We start from the raw sequence: 19,029 nt of genomic DNA, 5'->3' as shown, positions 1-19,029 counted from the left end.
AGGCCTCCCTGTACATGGATGACGTCGCCGTTTTCTGCTCGGATCCGCTGTCCGTGCGCAGACTCATGTGCATTTGTGACCAGTTCGAACGGGCCTCGGGGGCCAAGGTAAACCGAGGCAAGAGCGAGGCCATGCTCTTCGGGAACTGGGCCGACCAATCCTCGATCCCCTTCACCGTCAGGACCGACCACCTGAAGGTGCTGGGTATTTGGTTCGGGGGGGCTGGGGCGTGCGCCAAGTCTTGGGAGGAGCGTATCAGTAAAGTGAGGCAGAAACTGGGCAGATGGAGGCTACGGTCGCTCTCCATCACGGAAAAAACCTGGTCATCAGGTGTGAGGCACTGTCATTGCTGTTGTACGTGGCACAGGTCTGGCCTATTCCCAGAACCTGCGCCGCTGCAGTCGTCCGGGCCATCTCCAGTTCATATGGAGTTCAAAGATGGACCGGGTCCGAAGGGACTCACTGTACAAAGATCTGGGCAACGGGGGAAAAAAACACCCAATGCCACCCTCACCCTGATGGCCACCTTTGTGTGTGGCTGCATCAAGCTGTGCGTGGATCCCCGGTACGCAAACACCAAGTGTCACTACGTACTGAGGTTCTACCTGTCCCCGGTGTTGCGAAGGATGGGCCTGGCCTCGCTGCCGCGGAACGCTCCGAGTAGTTGGACCGTTCCGTACCACCTGTCCTTCGTGGAGAAATTTCTGAAGAAAAACACCTTTGACCACAAGTCCATCAGGAAGTGGTCAGCACGTAGCGTCCTCGAGACCCTTCGGGAAAAGGAGAGGGCGGATCCTGTTGAGTGGTTCCCTGAGCAGACTGTCAAAGCAATTTGGCAGAATGCCTCATCGCCAGAACTTTCCAACAAGCACCAAGACATGGCTTGGCTGGTGGTGAGAAGGGCTCTACCTGTGAGATCGTTTATGCACGCCCGGACTCTCAGCCGCACCGCACGCTGCCCTCGAAGCGGCTGCGGGGGGGACGAGACTGTCACACACCTCCTTCTGGAATGTGCCTATGCAGAGGAAGTCTGGAGAGGAATGCAGTGGTATTTGTCGAGGTTCGTCCCGAGCAGCGCCGTGACGCGGGACTCCGTGCTCTACGGCCTGTTCCCCGGACGCACACCGAGACGAACATCAACTGCGCCTGAGGATCATCAACTCGGTGAAGGTCGCTCTCTGGGCGGTCCGAAACCTGTTGATCTTCCAGCTGAAGGAGTTGACCCCGACTGAGTGTTGCAGACTGGCACATTCCAAGGTCCAGGACTACGTGTTGAGGGACGCGCTGAAGCTTGGGGCAGCTGCCGCCAAGGCGCGGTGGGGAAAGACCACCGTTTAACATCTGCCTGTCGATAGAAAAGCAGGGGGGCCCATGCAGTCATTTGGGCTCTGCTGTCGCCTCAGCTCAATATATGAGTGAGAGATGCACTGATCTGTATGGAATAATGACAATTCGGAGCTGTGTATGTAAATGTGGAAATATGAATGGCATTACCTAATGTACAGTGTATCAAATTATTCTATGCATATTTTATGAATAAAGTATATTTTTGAAATAAAAAAAAAAATTCTGTTCTTATCAGTTTAATCGCTGATATCTCCCGAAGGTGGGAGTGTTTGTATTAAATGGATTTTTGGAGCAGGGAGATGGCTTAAGGGCTTGCTCTGTCCTCTCCATGTATCAGCCTGGTATTGCAGTGTTTCCAGGAATGGTGCACCCAACGCCTACCCAAGTTCAAAAGCAGGTGAATGCAATGTGAATCTCTTGCCTTTGCTAGTTTGCCGTGTTGATGGCAGTCAGTGATTGTTGCATCTATTGTCTTTTCAGTTGCAGGAAACTATCGTCTTTTGTTACGGGTTTCCTGTCTTATGAACCTGCTCTGCAGTTACCTGATGAAGGTGCAGCACGCTGAAAGCCAGGACAGGGGTAACCCCAACGTGCTACAGGGAACATTCTGGAACCAGGGGCCTGCCAGGAAGGTAACTTGCCAATTTAAATGAATGGATTTGCCCTTGTCTGCCGTTTTGGGCTTCTGCGGTCGTTCTTGGAACGTATCCCACCGATGGTACGGCGGTGGCGGGGGGTGGGGTGACTGCTGTAATTTCAAAGAACCCCGTTGGGCTGAAACCTGGTGTTGTGGGATTTTTAACACAGTCAAATCAGGTTGTGGGATCCCATGACTCAGCCATGTCAAATGGCTATCAGATCAGCCCCCACAGCCCCTTCCCAACCCCCCCGCCTCCCCCCCACCCCCGAGGCAACAAATTTATCCTAATATTTTCTTGAACAAGAAAGAAATGTCTTTAGTCTGTTTCCTGAATAGAGTGAAACCCCCATCTCTGTTTGTTTCTTCGCAAACGACTGTACGGAAGCGACCTGCTTTAGTAGCTACGTCTGCACGTAAAGATTATTCACGCAGACGATCGCTCAAGGCTGGAACTGGCTTCAGCTCCCTGGTGCCACCAGGCAGCCGTACTAACCACTGATCCACTGCCACCCGTACGATTTGGAACGATTTGTCATCATTTGCGGTGCAAGTAGCGAAACAGTTGTCAGTTTGTCAACTGGGTCGGATTATAATGTTGTCAGCGATCTGCAGCAATGTGAACGGAGATGTCGAATCGAGCTGCTGGTGGTGATGAGGCGCGCTTGCAGCGTGACATGTTTACACGGGGAGATCAGCTCCCTCCCCATTCTCCACAGAGAGTCGGATACAAGTAGAGAGGATATTGAAAGTGGACGATAAAAAAAGGGTGCACGGACGTAATTCGCTTTTCGCAACTTTTCGGATTGATGCGGAATGCCGAGGAGCGAATCCTGTACGTGAGGGAAACGATGATTGGCATTTATGGGCAAGCTACACCAACACAAGGGGAGGCAATGAATAGGATCTTTCCGTCAAGGCCAACATTTCTCGGCCATGCCGAGATCAGCCTGGTGGTGAGCTGCTCTCTCGAACCGCTGCAGTCCAAGTGCTGTCGGTAGCCCCGCGATGCTGTTTGGGCGGGGATTCCCGATTTTGACCCGGTAACACCGGAGGAACAAAGTCATATTTGCAATTCAGGACAGCGAGTGTCTCGGGGGGGGGGAGGGGGAGAACTTGCGAATGGTGGTGTTCCCGTGGATCTGCTGCCGTCATCCTTCGAGGCTGCGTTGGCCATGGGTTTGCAAGGTGCTGCCTGAGGAATTCTGGTGAATCTTGTAGATGCCGGGGGAATGAATGACCCTGCCGCCGCCGCTGTCCCCGATCACCGGGAGAAAACCTCTCTGCAGTCGACCTGACGTGCGGTGGCTCCGGCCCGTGCCATCTGATTGGTCGTCAGCGCGACCTACGCGGCTACGTAACAGATGGACAGAAAAGCACGGGGAAAGCACAGCGACTGCTGCAGAGTGATCTTCCGGTCTGGTTGGATATCTTGGAAGGAAGGTAGACGGTAAGGGAATAAAGGAACTTTGAATATCATCAAACTGATGGAAAGGATAGTCGGCAAATATGACCTCCACCGTTGGAGTATTGATGTGCTATCGCTTCTCGGCCTTTTGGCTTGGAATATGTGTAGTTTCTGTTCTTATCAGTTTAATCGCTGATATCTCCAGAAGGTGGGAGTGTTTGTATTAAATGGATTTTTGGAGCAGGGAGATGCTTAAGGGCTTGCTCTGTCCTCTCCATGTATCAGCCTGGTATTGCAGTGTTTCCAGGAATGGTGCACCCAACGCCTACCCAAGTTCAAAAGCAGGTGAATGCAATGTGAATCTCTTGCCTTTGCTAGTTTGCCGTGTTGATGGCAGTCAGTGATTGTTGCATCTATTGTCTTTTCAGTTGCAGGAAACTATCGTCTTTTGTTACGGGTTTCCTGTCTTATGAACCTGCTCTGCAGTTACCTGATGAAGGTGCAGCACGCTGAAAGCCAGGACAGGGGTAACCCCAACGTGCTACAGGGAACATTCTGGAACCAGGGGCCTGCCAGGAAGGTAACTTGCCAATTTAAATGAATGGATTTGCCCTTGTCTGCCGTTTTGGGCTTCTGCGGTCGTTCTTGGAACGTATCCCACCGATGGTACGGCGGTGGCGGGGGGTGGGGTGACTGCTGTAATTTCAAAGAACCCCGTTGGGCTGAAACCTGGTGTTGTGGGATTTTTAACACAGTCAAATCAGGTTGTGGGATCCCATGACTCAGCCAATGTCAAATGGCTATCAGATCAGCCCCCACAGCCCCTTCCCAACCCCCCCGCCTCCCCCCCCACCCCCGAGGCAACAAATTTATCCTAATATTTTCTTGAACAAGAAAGAACTGTCTTTAGTCTGTTTCCTGAATAGAGTGAAACCCCCATCTCTGTTTGTTTCTTCGCAAACGACTGTACGGAAGCGACCTGCTTTAGTAGCTACGTCTGCACGTAAAGATTATTCACGCAGACGATCGCCCAAGGCTGGAACTGGCTTCAGCTCCCTGGTGCCACCAGGCAGCCGTACTAACCACTGATCCACTGTGCCACCCGTACGATTTGGAACGATTTGTCATCATTTGCGGTGCAAGTAGCGAAACAGTTGTCAGTTTGTCAACTGGGTCGGATTATAATGTTGTCAGCGATCTGCAGCAATGTGAACGGAGATGTCGAATCGAGCTGCTGGTGGTGATGAGGCGTGCTTGCAGCGTGACATGTTTACACGGGGAGATCAGCTCCCTCCCCATTCTCCACAGAGAGTCGGATACAAGTAGAGAGGATATTGAAAGTGGACGATAAAGAAAGGGTGCACGGACGTAATTCGCTTTTCGCAACTTTTCGGATTGATGCGGAATGCCGAGGAGCGAATCCTGTACGTGAGGGAAACGATGATTGGCATTTATGGGCAAGCTACACCAACACAAGGGGAGGCAATGAATAGGATCTTTCCGTCAAGGCCAACATTTCTCGCCCATGCCGAGATCAGCCTGGTGGTGAGCTGCTCTCTCGAACCGCTGCAGTCCAAGTGCTGTCGGTAGCCCCGCGATGCTGTTTGGGCGGGGATTCCCGATTTTGACCCGGTAACACCGGAGGAACAAAGTCATATTTGCAATTCAGGACAGCGAGTGTCTCGGGGGGGAGGGGGAGAACTTGCGAATGGTGGTGTTCCCGTGGATCTGCTGCCGTCATCCTTCGAGGCTGCGTTGGCATGGGTTTGCAAGGTGCTGCCTGAGGAATTCTGGTGAATCTGTAGATGCCGGGGGAATGAATGACCCTGCCGCCGCCGCTGTCCCCGATCACCGGGAGAAACCTCTCTGCAGTCGACCTGACGTGCGGTGGCTCCGGCCCGTGCCATCTGATTGGTCGTCAGCGCGACCTACGCGGCTACGTAACAGATGGACAGAAAAGCACGGGGAAAGCACAGCGACTGCTGCAGAGTGATCTTCCGGTCTGGTTGGATATCTTGGAAGGAAGGTAGACGGTAAGGGAATAAAGGAACTTTGAATATCATCAAACTGATGGAAAGGATAGTCGGCAAATATGACCTCCACCGTTGGAGTATTGATGTGCTATCGCTTCTCGGCCTTTTGGCTTGGAATATGTGTAGTTTCTGTTCTTATCAGTTTAATCGCTGATATCTCCCGAAGGTGGGAGTGTTTGTATTAAATGGATTTTTGGAGCAGGGAGATGGCTTAAGGGCTTGCTCTGTCCTCTCCATGTATCAGCCTGGTATTGCAGTGTTTCCAGGAATGGTGCACCCAACGCTTACCCAAGTTCAAAAGCAGGTGAATGCAATGTGAATCTCTTGCCTTTGCTAGTTTGCCGTGTTGATGGCAGTCAGTGATTGTTGCATCTATTGTCTTTTCAGTTGCAGGAAACTATCGTCTTTTGTTACGGGTTTCCTGTCTTATGAACCTGCTCTGCAGTTACCTGATGAAGGTGCAGCACGCTGAAAGCCAGGACAGGGGTAACCCCAACGTGCTACAGGGAACATTCTGGAACCAGGGCCTGCCAGGAAGGTAACTTGCCAATTTAATGAATGGATTTGCCCTTGTCTGCCGTTTTGGGCTTCTGCGGTCGTTCTTGGAACGTATCCCACCGATGGTACGGCGGTGGCGGGGGGTGGGGTGACTGCTGTAATTTCAAAGAACCCCGTTGGGCTGAAACCTGGTGTTGTGGGATTTTTAACACAGTCAAATCAGGTTGTGGGATCCCATGACTCAGCCAATGTCAAATGGCTATCAGATCAGCCCCCACAGCCCCTTCCCATCCCCCCCGCCTCCCCCCCCACCCCCGAGGCAACAAATTTATCCTAATATTTTCTTGAACAAGAAAGAACTGTCTTTAGTCTGTTTCCGAATAGAGTGAAACCCCCATCTCTGTTTGTTTCTTCGCAAACGACTGTACGGAAGCGACCTGCTTTAGTAGCTACGTCTGCACGTAAAGATTATTCACGCAGACGATCGCCCAAGGCTGGAACTGCTTCAGCTCCCTGGTGCCACCAGGCAGCCGTACTAACCACTGATCCACTGTGCCACCCGTACGATTTGGAACGATTTGTCATCATTTGCGGTGCAAGTAGCGAAACAGTTGTCAGTTTGTCAACTGGGTCGGATTATAATGTTGTCAGCGATCTGCAGCAATGTGAACGGAGATGTCGAATCGAGCTGCTGGTGGTGATGAGGCGCGCTTGCAGCGTGACATGTTTACACGGGGAGATCAGCTCCCTCCCCATTCTCCACAGAGAGTCGGATACAAGTAGAGAGGATATTGAAAGTGGACGATAAAGAAAGGGGCACGGACGTAATTCGCTTTTCGCAACTTTTCGGATTGATGCGGAATGCCGAGGAGCGAATCCTGTACGTGAGGGAAACGATGATTGGCATTTATTGGCAAGCTACACCAACACAAGGGGAGGCAATGAATAGGATCTTTCCGTCAAGGCCAATATTTCTCGCCCATGCCGAGATCAGCCTGGTGGTGAGCTGCTCTCTCGAACCGCTGCAGTCCAAGTGCTGTCGGTAGCCCCGCGATGCTGTTTGGGCGGGGATTCCCGATTTTGACCCGGTAACACCGGAGGAACAAAGTCATATTTGCAATTCAGGACAGCGAGTGTCTCGGGGGGAGGGGGAGAACTTGCGAATGGTGGTGTTCCCGTGGATCTGCTGCCGTCATCCTTCGAGGCTGCGTTGGCCATGGGTTTGCAAGGTGCTGCTGAGGAATTCTGGTGAATCTTGTAGATGCCGGGGGAATGAATGACCCTGCCGCCGCCGCTGTCCCCGATCACCGGGAGAAACCTCTCTGCAGTCGACCTGACGTGCGGTGGCTCCGCCCGTGCCATCTGATTGGTCGTCAGCGCGACCTACGCGGCTACGTAACAGATGGACAGAAAAGCACGGGGAAAGCACAGCGACTGCTGCAGAGTGATCTTCCGGTCTGGTTGGATATCTTGGAAGGAAGGTAGACGGTAAGGGAATAAAGGAACATTGAATATCATCAAACTGATGGAAAGGATAGTCGGCAAATATGACCTCCACCGTTGGAGTATTGATGTGCTATCGCTTCTCGGCCTTTTGGCTTGGAATATGTGTAGTTTCTGTTCTTATCAGTTTAATCGCTGATATCTCCCGAAGGTGGGAGTGTTTGTATTAAATGGATTTTTTGGAGCAGGGAGATGGCTTAAGGGCTTGCTCTGTCCTTCCATGTATCAGCCTGGTATTGCAGTGTTTCCAGAATGGTGCACCCAACGCTTACCCAAGTTCAAAAGCAGGTGAATGCAATGTGAATCTCTTGCCTTTGCTAGTTTGCCGTGTTGATGGCAGTCAGTGATTGTTGCATCTATTGTCTTTTCAGTTGCAGGAAACTATCGTCTTTTGTTACGGGTTTTCTGTCTTATGAACCTGCTCTGCAGTTACCTGATGAAGGTGCAGCACGCTGAAAGCCAGGACAGGGGTAACCCCAACGTGCTACAGGGAACATTCTGGAACCAGGGCCTGCCAGGAAGGTAACTTGCCATTTGAATGAATGGATTTGCCCTTGTCTGCCGTTTTGGGCTTCTGCGGTCGTTCTTGGAACGTATCCCACCGATGGTACGGCGGTGGCGGGGGGGGGTGACTGCTGTAATTTCAAAGAACCCCGTTGGGCTGAAACCGGGTGTTGTGGGATTTTTTAACACAGTCAAATCAGGTTGTGGGATCCATGACTCAGCCAATGTCAAATGGCTATCAGATCAGCCCCACAGCCCCTTCCCAACCCCCCGGCCTCCCCCCCCACCCCCGAGGCAACAAATTTATCCTAATATTTTCTTGAACAAGAAAGAACTGTCTTTAGTCTGTTTCCTGAATAGAGTGAAACCCCCATCTCTGTTTGTTTCTTCGCAAACGACTGTACGGAAGCGACCTGCTTTAGTAGCTACGTCTGCACGTAAAGATTATTCACGCAGACGATCGCTCAAGGCTGGAACTGGCTTCAGCTCCCTGGTGCCACCAGGCAGCCGTACTAACCCCTGATCCACTGTGCCACCCGTACGATTTGGAACGATTTGTCATCATTTGCGGTGCAAGTAGCGAAAACAGTTGTCAGTTTGTCAACTGGGTCGGATTATAATGTTGTCAGCGATCTGCAGCAATGTGAACGGAGATGTCGAATCGAGCTGCTGGTGTGATGAGGCGCGCTTGCAGCGTGACATGTTTACACGGGGAGATCAGCTCCCTCCCCATTCTCCACAGAGAGTCGGATACAAGTAGAGAGGATATTGAAAGTGGACGATAAAGAAAGGGTGCACGGACGTAATTCGCTTTTCGCAAATTTTCGGATTGATGCGGAATGCCGAGGAGCGAATCCTGTACGTGAGGGAAAACGATGATTGGCATTTATGGGCAAGCTACACCAACACAAGGGGAGGCAATGAATAGGATCTTTCCGTCAAGGCCAACAATTCTCGCCCATGCCGAGATCAGCCTGGTGGTGAGCTGCTCTCTCGAACCGCTGCAGTCCAAGTGCTGTCGGTAGCCCGCGATGCTGTTTGGGCGGGGATTCCCGATTTTGACCCGGTAACACCGGAGGAACAAAGTCATATTTGCAATTCAGGACAGCGAGTGTCTCGGGGGGGGGGGGAGAACTTGCGAATGGTGGTGTTCCCGTGGATCTGCTGCCGTCATCCTTCGAGGCTGCGTTGGCCATGGTTTGCAAGGTGCTGCCTGAGGAATTCTGGTGAATCTTGTAGATGCCGGGGGAATGAATGACCCTGCCGCCGCCGCTGTCCCCGATCACCGGAGAAACCTCTCTGCAGTCGACCTGACGTGCGGTGGCTCCGGCCCGTGCCATCTGATTGGTCGTCAGCGCGACATACGCGGCTACGTAACAGATGGACAGAAAAGCACGGGGAAAGCACAGCGACTGCTGCAGAGTGATCTTCCGGTCTGGTTGGATTTCTTGGAAGGAAGGTAGACGGTAAGGGAATAAAGGAACTTTGAATATCATCAAACTGATGGAAAGGATAGTCGGCAAATATGACCTCCACCGTTGGAGTATTGATGTGCTATCGCTTCTCGGCCTTTTGGCTTGGAATATGTGTAGTTTCTGTTCTTATCAGTTTAATCGCTGATATCTCCAGAAGGTGGGAGTGTTTGTATTAAATGGATTTTTTGGAGCAGGGAGATGGCATAAGGGCTTGCTCTGTCCTCTCCATGTATCAGCCTGGTATGCAGTGTTTCCAGGAATGGTGCACCCAACGCCTACCCAAGTTCAAAAGCAGGTGAATGCAATGTGAATCTCTTGCCTTTGCTAGTTTGCCGTGTTGATGGCAGTCAGTGATTGTTGCATCTATTGTCTTTTCAGTTGCAGAAAACTATCGTCTTTTGTTACGGGTTTTCTGTCTTATGAACCTGCTCTGCAGTTACCTGATGAAGGTGCAGCACGCTGAAAGCCAGGACAGGGGTAACCCCAACGTGCTACAGGGAACATTCTGGAACCAGGGGCCTGCAGGAAGGTAACTTGCCAATTTAAATGAATGGATTTGCCCTTGTCTGCCGTTTTGGGCTTCTGCGGTCGTTCTTGAACGTATCCCACCGATGGTACGGCGGTGGCGGGGGGTGGGGTGACTGCTGTAATTTCAAAGAACCCCGTTGGGCTGAAACCTGGTGTTGGGGATTTTTAACACAGTCAAATCAGGTTGTGGGATCCCATGACTCAGCCAATGTCAAATGGCTATCAGATCAGCCCCCCACAGCCCCTTCCCAACCCCCCGCCTCCCCCCCCCCCCCCGAGGCAACAAATTTATCCTAATATTTTCTTGAACAAGAAAGAACTGTCTTTAGTCTGTTTCCTGAATAGAGTGAAACCCCCATCTCTGTTTGTTTCTTCGCAAACGACTGTACGGAAGCGACCTGCTTTAGTAGCTACGTCTGCACGTAAAGATTATTCACGCAGACGATCGCCCAAGGCTGGAACTGGCTTCAGCTCCCTGGTGCCACCAGGCAGCCGTACTAACCACTGATCCACTGTGCCACCCGTACGATTTGGAACGATTTGTCATCATTTGCGGTGCAAGTAGCGAAACAGTTGTCAGTTTGTCAACTGGTCGGATTATAATGTTGTCAGCGATCTGCAGCAATGTGAACGGAGATGTCGAATCGAGCTGCTGGTGGTGATGAGGCGTGCTTGCAGCGTGACATGTTTACACGGGGAGATCAGCTCCCTCCCCATTCTCCACAGAGAGTCGGATACAAGTAGAGAGGATATTGAAAGTGGACGATAAAGAAAGGGTGCACGGACGTAATTCGCTTTTCGCAACTTTTCGGATTGATGCGGAATGCCGAGGAGCGAATCCTGTACGTGAGGGAAACGATGATTGGCATTTATGGCAAGCTACACCAACACAAGGGGAGGCAATGAATAGGATCTTTCCGTCAAGGCCAACATTTCTCGCCCATGCCGAGATCAGCCTGGTGGTGAGCTGCTCTCTCGAACCGCTGCAGTCCAAGTGCTGTCGGTAGCCCCGCGATGCTGTTTGGGCGGGGATTCCCGATTTTGACCCTGTAACACCGGAGGAACAAAGTCATATTTGCAATTCAGGACAGCGAGTGTCTCGGGGGGAGGGGGAGAACTTGCGAATGGTGTGTTCCCGTGGATCTGCTGCCGTCATCCTTCGAGGCTGCGTTGGCCATGGGTTTGCAAGGTGCTGCCTGAGGAATTCTGGTGAATCTTGTAGATGCCGGGGGAATGAATGACCCTGCCGCCGCCGCTGTCCCCGATCACCGGGAGAAACCTCTCTGCAGTCGACCTGACGTGCGGTGGCTCCGGCCCGTGCCACTGATTGGTCGTCAGCGCGACCTACGCGGCTACGTAACAGATGGACAGAAAAAGCACGGGGAAAGCACAGCGACTGCTGCAGAGTGATCTTCCGGTCTGGTTGGATATCTTGGAAGGAAGGTAGACGGTAAGGGAATAAAGGAACTTTGAATATCATCAAACTGATGGAAAGGATAGTCGGCAAATATGACCTCCACCGTTGGAGTATTGATGTGCTATCGCTTCTCGGCCTTTTTGGCTTGGAATATGTGTAGTTTCTTTTCTTATCAGTTTAATCGCTGATATCTCCCCGAAGGTGGGAGTGTTTGTATTAAATGGATTTTGGAGCAGGGAGATGGCTTAAGGGCTTGCTCTGTCCTCTCCATGTATCAGCCTGGTATTGCAGTGTTTCCAGGAATGGTGCACCCAACGCTACCCAAGTTCAAAAGCAGGTGAATGCAATGTGAATCTCTTGCCTTTGCTAGTTTGCCGTGTTGATGGCAGTCAGTGTTGTTGCATCTATTGTCTTTTCAGTTGCAGGAAACTATCGTCTTTTGTTACGGGTTTCCTGTCTTATGAACCTGCTCTGCAGTTACCTGATGAAGGTGCAGCACGCTGAAAGCCAGGACAGGGTAACCCCAACGTGCTACAGGGAACATTCTGGAACCAGGGGACTGCCAGGAAGGTAACTTGCCAATTTAAATGATGGATTTGCCCTTGTCTGCCGTTTTGGGCTTCTGCGGTCGTTCTTGGAACGTATCCCACCGATGTACGGCGGTGGCGGGGGGTGGGGTGACTGCTGTAATTTCAAAGAACCCCGTTGGGCTGAAACCGGGTGTTGTGGGATTTTTAACACAGTCAAATCAGGTTGTGGGATCCCATGACTCACCCAATGTCAAATGGCTATCAGATCAGCCCCCACAGCCCCTTCCCAACCCCCCCGCCTCCCCCCCACCCCCGAGGCAACAAATTATCCTAATATTTTCTTGAACAAGAAAGAACTGTCTTTAGTCTGTTTCCTGAATAGAGTGAAACCCCCATCTCTGTTTGTTCTTCGCAAACGACTGTACGGAAGCGACCTGCTTTAGTAGCTACGTCTGCACGTAAAGATTATTCACGCAGACGATCGCCCAAGGCTGGAACTGGCTTCAGCTCCCTGGTGCCACCAGGCAGCCGTACTAACCACTGATCCACTGTGCCACCCGTACGATTTGGAACGATTTGTCATCATTTGCGGTGCAAGTAGCGAAACAGTTGTCAGTTTGTCAACTGGGTCGGATTATAATGTTGTCAGCGATCTGCAGCAATGTAAACGGAGATGTCGAATCGAGCTGCTGGTGGTGATGAGGCGCGCTTGCAGCGTGACATGTTTACACGGGAGATCAGCTCCCTCCCCATTCTCCACAGAGAGTCGGATACAAGTAGAGAGGATATTGAAAGTGGACGATAAAGAAAGGGTGCACGGACGTAATTCGCTTTTCGCAACTTTTCGGATTGATGCGGAATGCCGAGGAGCGAATCCTGTACGTGAGGGAAACGATGATTGGCATTTATGGGCAAGCTACACCAACACAAGGGGAGGCAATGAATAGGATCTTTCCGTCAAGGCCAATATTTCTCGCCCATGCCGAGATCAGCCTGGTGGTGAGCTGCTCTCTCGAACCGCTGCAGTCCAAGTGCTGTCGGTAGCCCCGCGATGCTGTTTGGGCGGGATTCCCGATTTTGACCCGGTAACACCGGAGGAACAAAGTCATATTTGCAATTCAGGACAGCGAGTGCCTCGGGGGGGGGGGAGAACTTGCGAATGGTGGTGTTCCCGTGGATCTGCTGCCGTCATCCTTCGAGGCTGCGTTGGCCATGGGTTGCAAGGTGCTGCCTGAGGAATTCTGGTGAATCTTGTAGATGCCGGGGAATGAATGACCCTGCCGCCGCCGCTGTCCCCGATCACCGGGAAAACCTCTCTGCAGTCGACCTGACGTGCGGTGGCTCCGGCCCGTGCCATCTGATTGGTCGTCAGCGCGACCTACGCGGCTACGTAACAGATGGACAGAAAAGCACGGGGAAAGCACAGCGACTGCTGCAGAGTGATCTTCCGGTCTGGTTGGATATCTTGGAAGGAAGGTAGACGGTAAGGGAATAAAGGAACTTTGAATATCATCAAACTGATGGAAAGGATAGTCGGCAAAATATGACCTCCACCGTTGGAGTATTATGTGCTATCGCTTCTCGGCCTTTTGGCATGGAATATGTGTAGTTTCTGTTCTTATCAGTTTAATCGCTGATATCTCCCGAAGGTGGGAGTGTTTGTATTAAATGGATTTTTGGAGCAGGGAGATGGCTTAAGGGCTTGCTCTGTCCTCTCCATGTATCAGCCTGGTATTGCAGTGTTTCCAGGAATGGTGCACCCAACGCTACCCAAGTTCAAAAGCAGGTGAATGCAATGTGAATCTCTTGCCTTTGCTAGTTTGCCGTGTTGATGGCAGTCAGTGATTGTTGCATCTATTGTCTTTTCAGTTGCAGGAAAACTATCGTCTTTTGTTACGGTTTTCTGTCTTATGAACCTGCTCTGCAGTTACCTGTTGAAGGTGCAGCACGCTGAAAGCCAGGCCAGGGGTAACCCCAACGTGCTACAGGAACATTCTGGAACCAGGGGCCTGCCAGGAAGGTAACTTGCCAATTTTAATGAATGGATTTGCCCTTGTCTGCCGTTTTGGGCTTCTGCGGTCGTTCTTGGAACGTATCCCACCGATGGTACGGCGGTGGCGGGGGGTGGGGTGACTGCTGTAATTTCAAAGAACCCCGTTGGGCTGAAACCTGGTGTTGTGGGATTTTTAACACAGTCAAATCAGGTTGTGGGATCCCATGACTCAGCAATGTCAAATGGCTATCAGATCTGCCCCCCACAGCCCCTTCCCACCACCCCCCCGCCTCCCCCCCACCCCCGAGGCAACAAATTTATCCTAATATTTTCTTGAACAAGAAAGAAATGTCTTTAGTCTGTTTCCTGATTAGAGTGAAACCCCCATCTCTGTTTGTTTCTTCGCAAACGACTGTACGGAAGCGACCTGCTTTAGTAGCTACGTCTGCACGTAAAGATTATTCACGCAGACGATCGCCCAAGGCTGGAACTGGCTTCAGCTCCCTGGTGCCACCAGGCAGCCGTACTAACCACTGATCCACTGTGCCACCCGTACGATTTGGAACGATTTGTCATCATTTGCGGTGCAAGTAGCGAAACAGTTGTCAGTTTGTCACTGGGTCGGATTATAATGTTGTCAGCGATCTGCAGCAATGTGAACGGAGATGTCGAATCGAGCTGCTGGTGGTGATGAGGCGCGCTTGCAGCGTGACATGTTTACACGGGAGATCAGCTCCCTCCCCATTCTCCACAGAGAGTCGGATACAAGTAGAGAGGATATTGAAAGTGGACGATAAAGAAAGGGTGCACGGACGTAATTCGCTTTTCGCAACTTTTCGGATTGATGCGGAATGCCGAGGAGCGAATCCTGTACGTGAGGGAAACGATGATTGGCATTTATGGGCAAGCTACACCAACACAAGGGGAGGCAATGAATAGGATCTTTCCGTCAAGGCCAACATTTCTCGCCCATGCCGAGATCAGCCTGGTGGTGAGCTGCTCTCTCGAACCGCTGCAGTCCAAGTGCTGTCGGTAGCCCCGCGATGCTGTTTGGGCGGGGATTCCCGATTTTGACCCGGTAACACCGGAGGAACAAAGTCATATTTGCAATACAGGACAGCGAGTGCCTCGGGGGGGGGGGGAGAACTTGCGAATGGTGGGGTTCCCGTGGATCTGCTGCCGTCATCCTTCGAGGCTGCGTTGGCCATGGGTTTTGCAAGGTGCTGCCTGAGGAATTCTGGTGAATCTTGTAGATGCCGGGGGAATGAATGACCCTGCCGCCGCCGCTGTCCCCGATCACCGGGAGAAACCTCTCTGCAGTCGACCTGACGTGCGGTGGCTCCGGCCCGTGCCATCTGATTGGTCGTCAGCGCGACCTACGCGGCTACGTAACAGATGGACAGAAAAGCACGGGGAAAGCACAGCGACTGCTGCAGAGTGATCTTCCGGTCTGGTTGGATATCTTGGAAGGAAGGTAGACGGAAAGGGAATAAAGGAACTTTGAATATCATCAAACTGAAGGAAAGGATAGTCGGCAAATATGACCTCCACCGTTGGAGTATTGATGTGCTATCGCTTCTCGGCCTATTGGCTTGGAATATGTGTAGTTTCTGTTCTTATCAGTTTAATCGCTGATATCTCCCGAAGGTGGGAGTGTTTGTAATAAATGGATTTTTGGAGCAGGGAGATGGCTTAAGGGCTTGCTCTGTCCTCTCCATGTATCAGCCTGGTATTGCGTGTTTCCAGGAATGGTGCACCCAACGCCTACCCAAGTTCAAAAGCAGGTGAATGCAATGTGAATCTCTTGCCTTTGCTAGTTTGCCGTGTTGATGGCAGTCAGTGATTGTTGCATCTATTGTCTTTTCAGTTGCAGGAAACTATCGTCTTTTGTTACGGGTTTTCTGTCTTATGAACCTGCTCTGCAGTTACCTGATGAAGGTGCAGCACGCTGAAAGCCAGGACAGGGGTAACCCCAACGTGCTACAGGGAACATTCTGGAACCAGGGGCCTGCCAGGAAGGTAACTTGCCAATTTAATGAATGGATTTGCCCTTGTCTGCCGTTTTGGCTTCTGCGGTCGTTCTTGGAACGTATCCCACCGATGGTACGGCGGTGGCGGGGGGTGGGGTGACTGCTGTAATTTCAAAGAACCCCGTTGGGCTGAAACCTGGTGTTGTGGGATTTTTAACACAGTCAAATCAGGTTGTGGGATCCCATGACTCTGCCAATGTCAAATGGCTATCAGATCAGCCCCCACAGCCCCTTCCCAACCCCCCCGCTCCCCCCCACCCCCGAGGCAACAAAATTATCCTAATATTTTCTTGAACAAGAAAGAAATGTCTTTAGTCTGTTTCCTGAATAGAGTGAAACCCCCAGCTCTGTTTGTTTCTTCGCAAACGACTGTACGGAAGCGACCTGCTTTAGTAGCTACGTCTGCACGTAAAGATTATTCACGCAGACGATCGCCCAAGGCTGGAACTGGCTTCAGCCCCTGGTGCCACCAGGCAGCCGTACTAACCACTGATCCACTGTGCCACCCGTACGTTTTGGAACGATTTGTCATCATTTGCGGTGCAAGTAGCGAAACAGTTGTCAGTTTGTCAACTGGGTCGGATTATAATGTTGTCAGCGATCTGCAGCAATGTGAACGGAGATGTCGAATCGAGCTGCTGGTGTGATGAGGCGCGCTTGCAGCGTGACATGTTTACACGGGGAGATCAGCTCCCTCCCCATTCTCCACAGAGAGACGGATACAAGTAGAGAGGATATTGAAAGTGGTCGATAAAGAAAGGGTGCACGGACGTAATTCGCTTTTCGCAACTTTTCGGATGATGCGGAATGCCGAGGAGCGAATCCTGTACGGAGGGAAACGATGATTGGCATTTAGGGCAAGCTACACCAACACAAGGGGAGGCAATGAATAGGATCTTTCCGTCAAGGCCAATATTTCTCGCCCATGCCGAGATCAGCCTGGTGGTGCGCTGCTCTCTCGAACCGCTGCAGTCCAAGTGCTGTCGGTAGCCCCGCGATGCTGTTTTGGGCGGGGATTCCCGATTTTGACCCGGTAACACCGGAGGAAACAAGGACATATTTGCAATTCAGGACAGCGAGTGCCTCGGGGGGGGGGGAGAACTTGCGAATGGTGGTGTTCCCGTGGATCTGCTGCCGTCATCCTTCGAGGCTGCGTTGGCCATGGGTTTGCAAGGTGCTGCCTGAGGAATTCTGGTGAATCTTGTAGATGCCGGGAATGAATGACCCTGCCGCCGCCGCTGTCCCCGATCACCGGGAGAAACCTCTCTGCAGTCGACCTGACGTGCGGTGGCTCCGGCCCGTGCCATCTGATTGGTCGTCAGCGCGACCTACGCGGCTACGAAACAGATGGACAGAAAAGCACGGGGAAAGCTCAGCGACTGCTGCAGAGTGATCTTCCGGTCTGGTTGGATATCTTGGAAGGAAGGTAGACGGTAAGGGAATAAAGGAACTTTGAATATCATCAAACTGATGGAAAGGATAGTCGGCAAATATGACCTCCACCGTTGGAGTATTGATGTGCTATCGCTTCTCGGCCTTTTGGCTTGGAATATGTGTAGTTTCTGTTCTTATCAGTTTAATCGCTGATATCTCCCGAAGGTGGGAGTGTTTGTATTAAATGGATTTTTGGAGCAGGGAGATGCTTAAGGGCTTGCTCTGTCCTCTCCATGTATCAGCCTGGTATTGCAGTGTTTCAGGAATGGTGCACCCAACGCCTACCCAAGTTCAAAAGCAGGTGAATGCAATGTGAATCTCTTGCCTTTGCTAGTTTGCCGTGTTGATGGCAGTCAGTGATTGTTGCATCTATTGTCTTTTCAGTTGCAGGAAACTATCGTCTTTTGTTACGGGTTTCCTGTCTTATGAACCTGCTCTGCAGTTACCTGATGAAGGTGCCGCACGCTGAAAGCCAGGACAGGGTAACCCCAACGTGCTACAGGGAACATTCTGGAACCAGGGGCCTGCCAGGAAGGTAACTTGCCAATTTAAATGAATGGATTTGCCCTTGTCTGCCGTGTTGGGCTTCTGCGGTCGTTCTTGGAACGTACCCCACCGATGGTACGGCGGGGGCGGGGGGGGGTGACTGCTGTAATTTCAAAGAACCCCGTTGGGCTGAAACCTGGTGTTGTGGGATTTTTAACACAGTCAAATCAGGTTGTGGGATCCCATGACTCAGCAATGTCAAATGGCTATCAGATCAGCCCCCACCGCCCCTCCCCACCCCCCCCGCCCCCCCCCCCCCCCCGAGGCAACAAATTTATCCTAATATTTTCTTGAACAAGAAAGAACTGTCTTTAGTCTGTTTCCTGAATAGAGTGAAACCCCATCTCTGTTTGTTTCTTCGCAAACGACTGTACGGAAGCGACCTGCTTTAGTAGCTACGTCTGCACGTAAAGATTATTCACGCAGACGATCGCCCAAGGCTGGAACTGGCTTCAGCTCCCTGGTGGCCACCAGGCAGCCGTACTAACCACTGATCCACTGTGCCACCCGTACGATTTGGAACGATTTGTCATCATTTGCGGTGCAAGTAGCGAAACAGTTGTCAGTTTGTCAACTGGTCGGATTATAATGTTGTCAGCGATCTGCAGCAAGTGAACGGAGATGTCGAATCGCGCTGCTGGTGGTGATGAGGCGCGCTTGCAGCGTGACATGTTTACACGGGGAGATCAGCTCCCTCCCCTTCTCCACAGAGAGTCGGATACAAGTAGAGAGGATATTGAAAGTGGACGATAAAGAAAGGGTGCACGGACGTAATTCGCTTTTTCGCAACTTTTCGGATTGATGCGGAATGCCGAGGAGCGAATCCTGTACGTGAGGGAAACGATGATTGGCATTTATGGGCAAGCTACACCAACACAAGGGGAGGCAATGAATAGGATCTTTCCGTCAAGGCCAATATTTCTCGCCCATGCCGAGATCAGCCTGGTGGTGAGCTGCTCTCTCGAACCGCTGCAGTCCAAGTGCTGTCGGTAGCCCCGCGATGCTGTTTGGGCGGGGATTCCGATTTTGACCCGGTAACACCGGAGGAACAAAGTCATATTTGCAATTCAGGACAGCGAGTGCCTCGGGGGGGAGGGGGAGAACTTGCGAATGGTGGTGTTTCCCGTGGATCTGCTGCCGTCATCC

General features: G+C 51.7%; 8 non-coding genes and 1 pseudogene across 8 annotated transcripts; all 9 read left to right on the top strand.

Annotated features, from left to right (window-relative positions):
- Positions 1-1,543: 1,543 nt before the first annotated feature.
- Positions 1,544-1,722, top strand: LOC132814530 (U2 spliceosomal RNA; annotated as a pseudogene).
- A 1,802-nt stretch (positions 1,723-3,524) lies between these two features.
- Positions 3,525-3,715, top strand: LOC132814519 (U2 spliceosomal RNA). Its single transcript, XR_009644439.1, has one exon. It is a non-coding gene; the product is annotated as a U2 spliceosomal RNA (small nuclear RNA).
- Positions 3,716-5,515: 1,800 nt separating this feature from the next.
- Positions 5,516-5,707, top strand: LOC132814505 (U2 spliceosomal RNA). Its single transcript, XR_009644425.1, has one exon. It is a non-coding gene; the product is annotated as a U2 spliceosomal RNA (small nuclear RNA).
- Positions 5,708-7,501: 1,794 nt separating this feature from the next.
- Positions 7,502-7,692, top strand: LOC132814524 (U2 spliceosomal RNA). Its single transcript, XR_009644444.1, has one exon. It is a non-coding gene; the product is annotated as a U2 spliceosomal RNA (small nuclear RNA).
- Positions 7,693-9,486: 1,794 nt separating this feature from the next.
- On the top strand, positions 9,487-9,678 carry LOC132814522 (U2 spliceosomal RNA). The gene has a single exon (XR_009644442.1). It is a non-coding gene; the product is annotated as a U2 spliceosomal RNA (small nuclear RNA).
- Positions 9,679-11,473: 1,795 nt separating this feature from the next.
- On the top strand, positions 11,474-11,666 carry LOC132814523 (U2 spliceosomal RNA). The gene has a single exon (XR_009644443.1). It is a non-coding gene; the product is annotated as a U2 spliceosomal RNA (small nuclear RNA).
- A 1,787-nt stretch (positions 11,667-13,453) lies between these two features.
- On the top strand, positions 13,454-13,645 carry LOC132814518 (U2 spliceosomal RNA). The gene has a single exon (XR_009644438.1). It is a non-coding gene; the product is annotated as a U2 spliceosomal RNA (small nuclear RNA).
- Positions 13,646-15,444: 1,799 nt separating this feature from the next.
- LOC132814521 (U2 spliceosomal RNA) lies at positions 15,445-15,635 on the top strand. Its single transcript, XR_009644441.1, has one exon. It is a non-coding gene; the product is annotated as a U2 spliceosomal RNA (small nuclear RNA).
- Positions 15,636-17,426: 1,791 nt separating this feature from the next.
- LOC132814520 (U2 spliceosomal RNA) lies at positions 17,427-17,616 on the top strand. The gene has a single exon (XR_009644440.1). It is a non-coding gene; the product is annotated as a U2 spliceosomal RNA (small nuclear RNA).
- The last annotated feature ends 1,413 nt before the right edge of the window (positions 17,617-19,029 follow it).

The sequence above is a fragment of the Hemiscyllium ocellatum genome, unplaced genomic scaffold (assembly GCF_020745735.1).
Source record: "Hemiscyllium ocellatum isolate sHemOce1 unplaced genomic scaffold, sHemOce1.pat.X.cur. scaffold_857_pat_ctg1, whole genome shotgun sequence".
In the NCBI taxonomy this organism is placed as follows: Eukaryota; Metazoa; Chordata; class Chondrichthyes; order Orectolobiformes; family Hemiscylliidae; genus Hemiscyllium; species Hemiscyllium ocellatum.
This window is presented reverse-complemented; position numbering and strand designations above follow the sequence as displayed.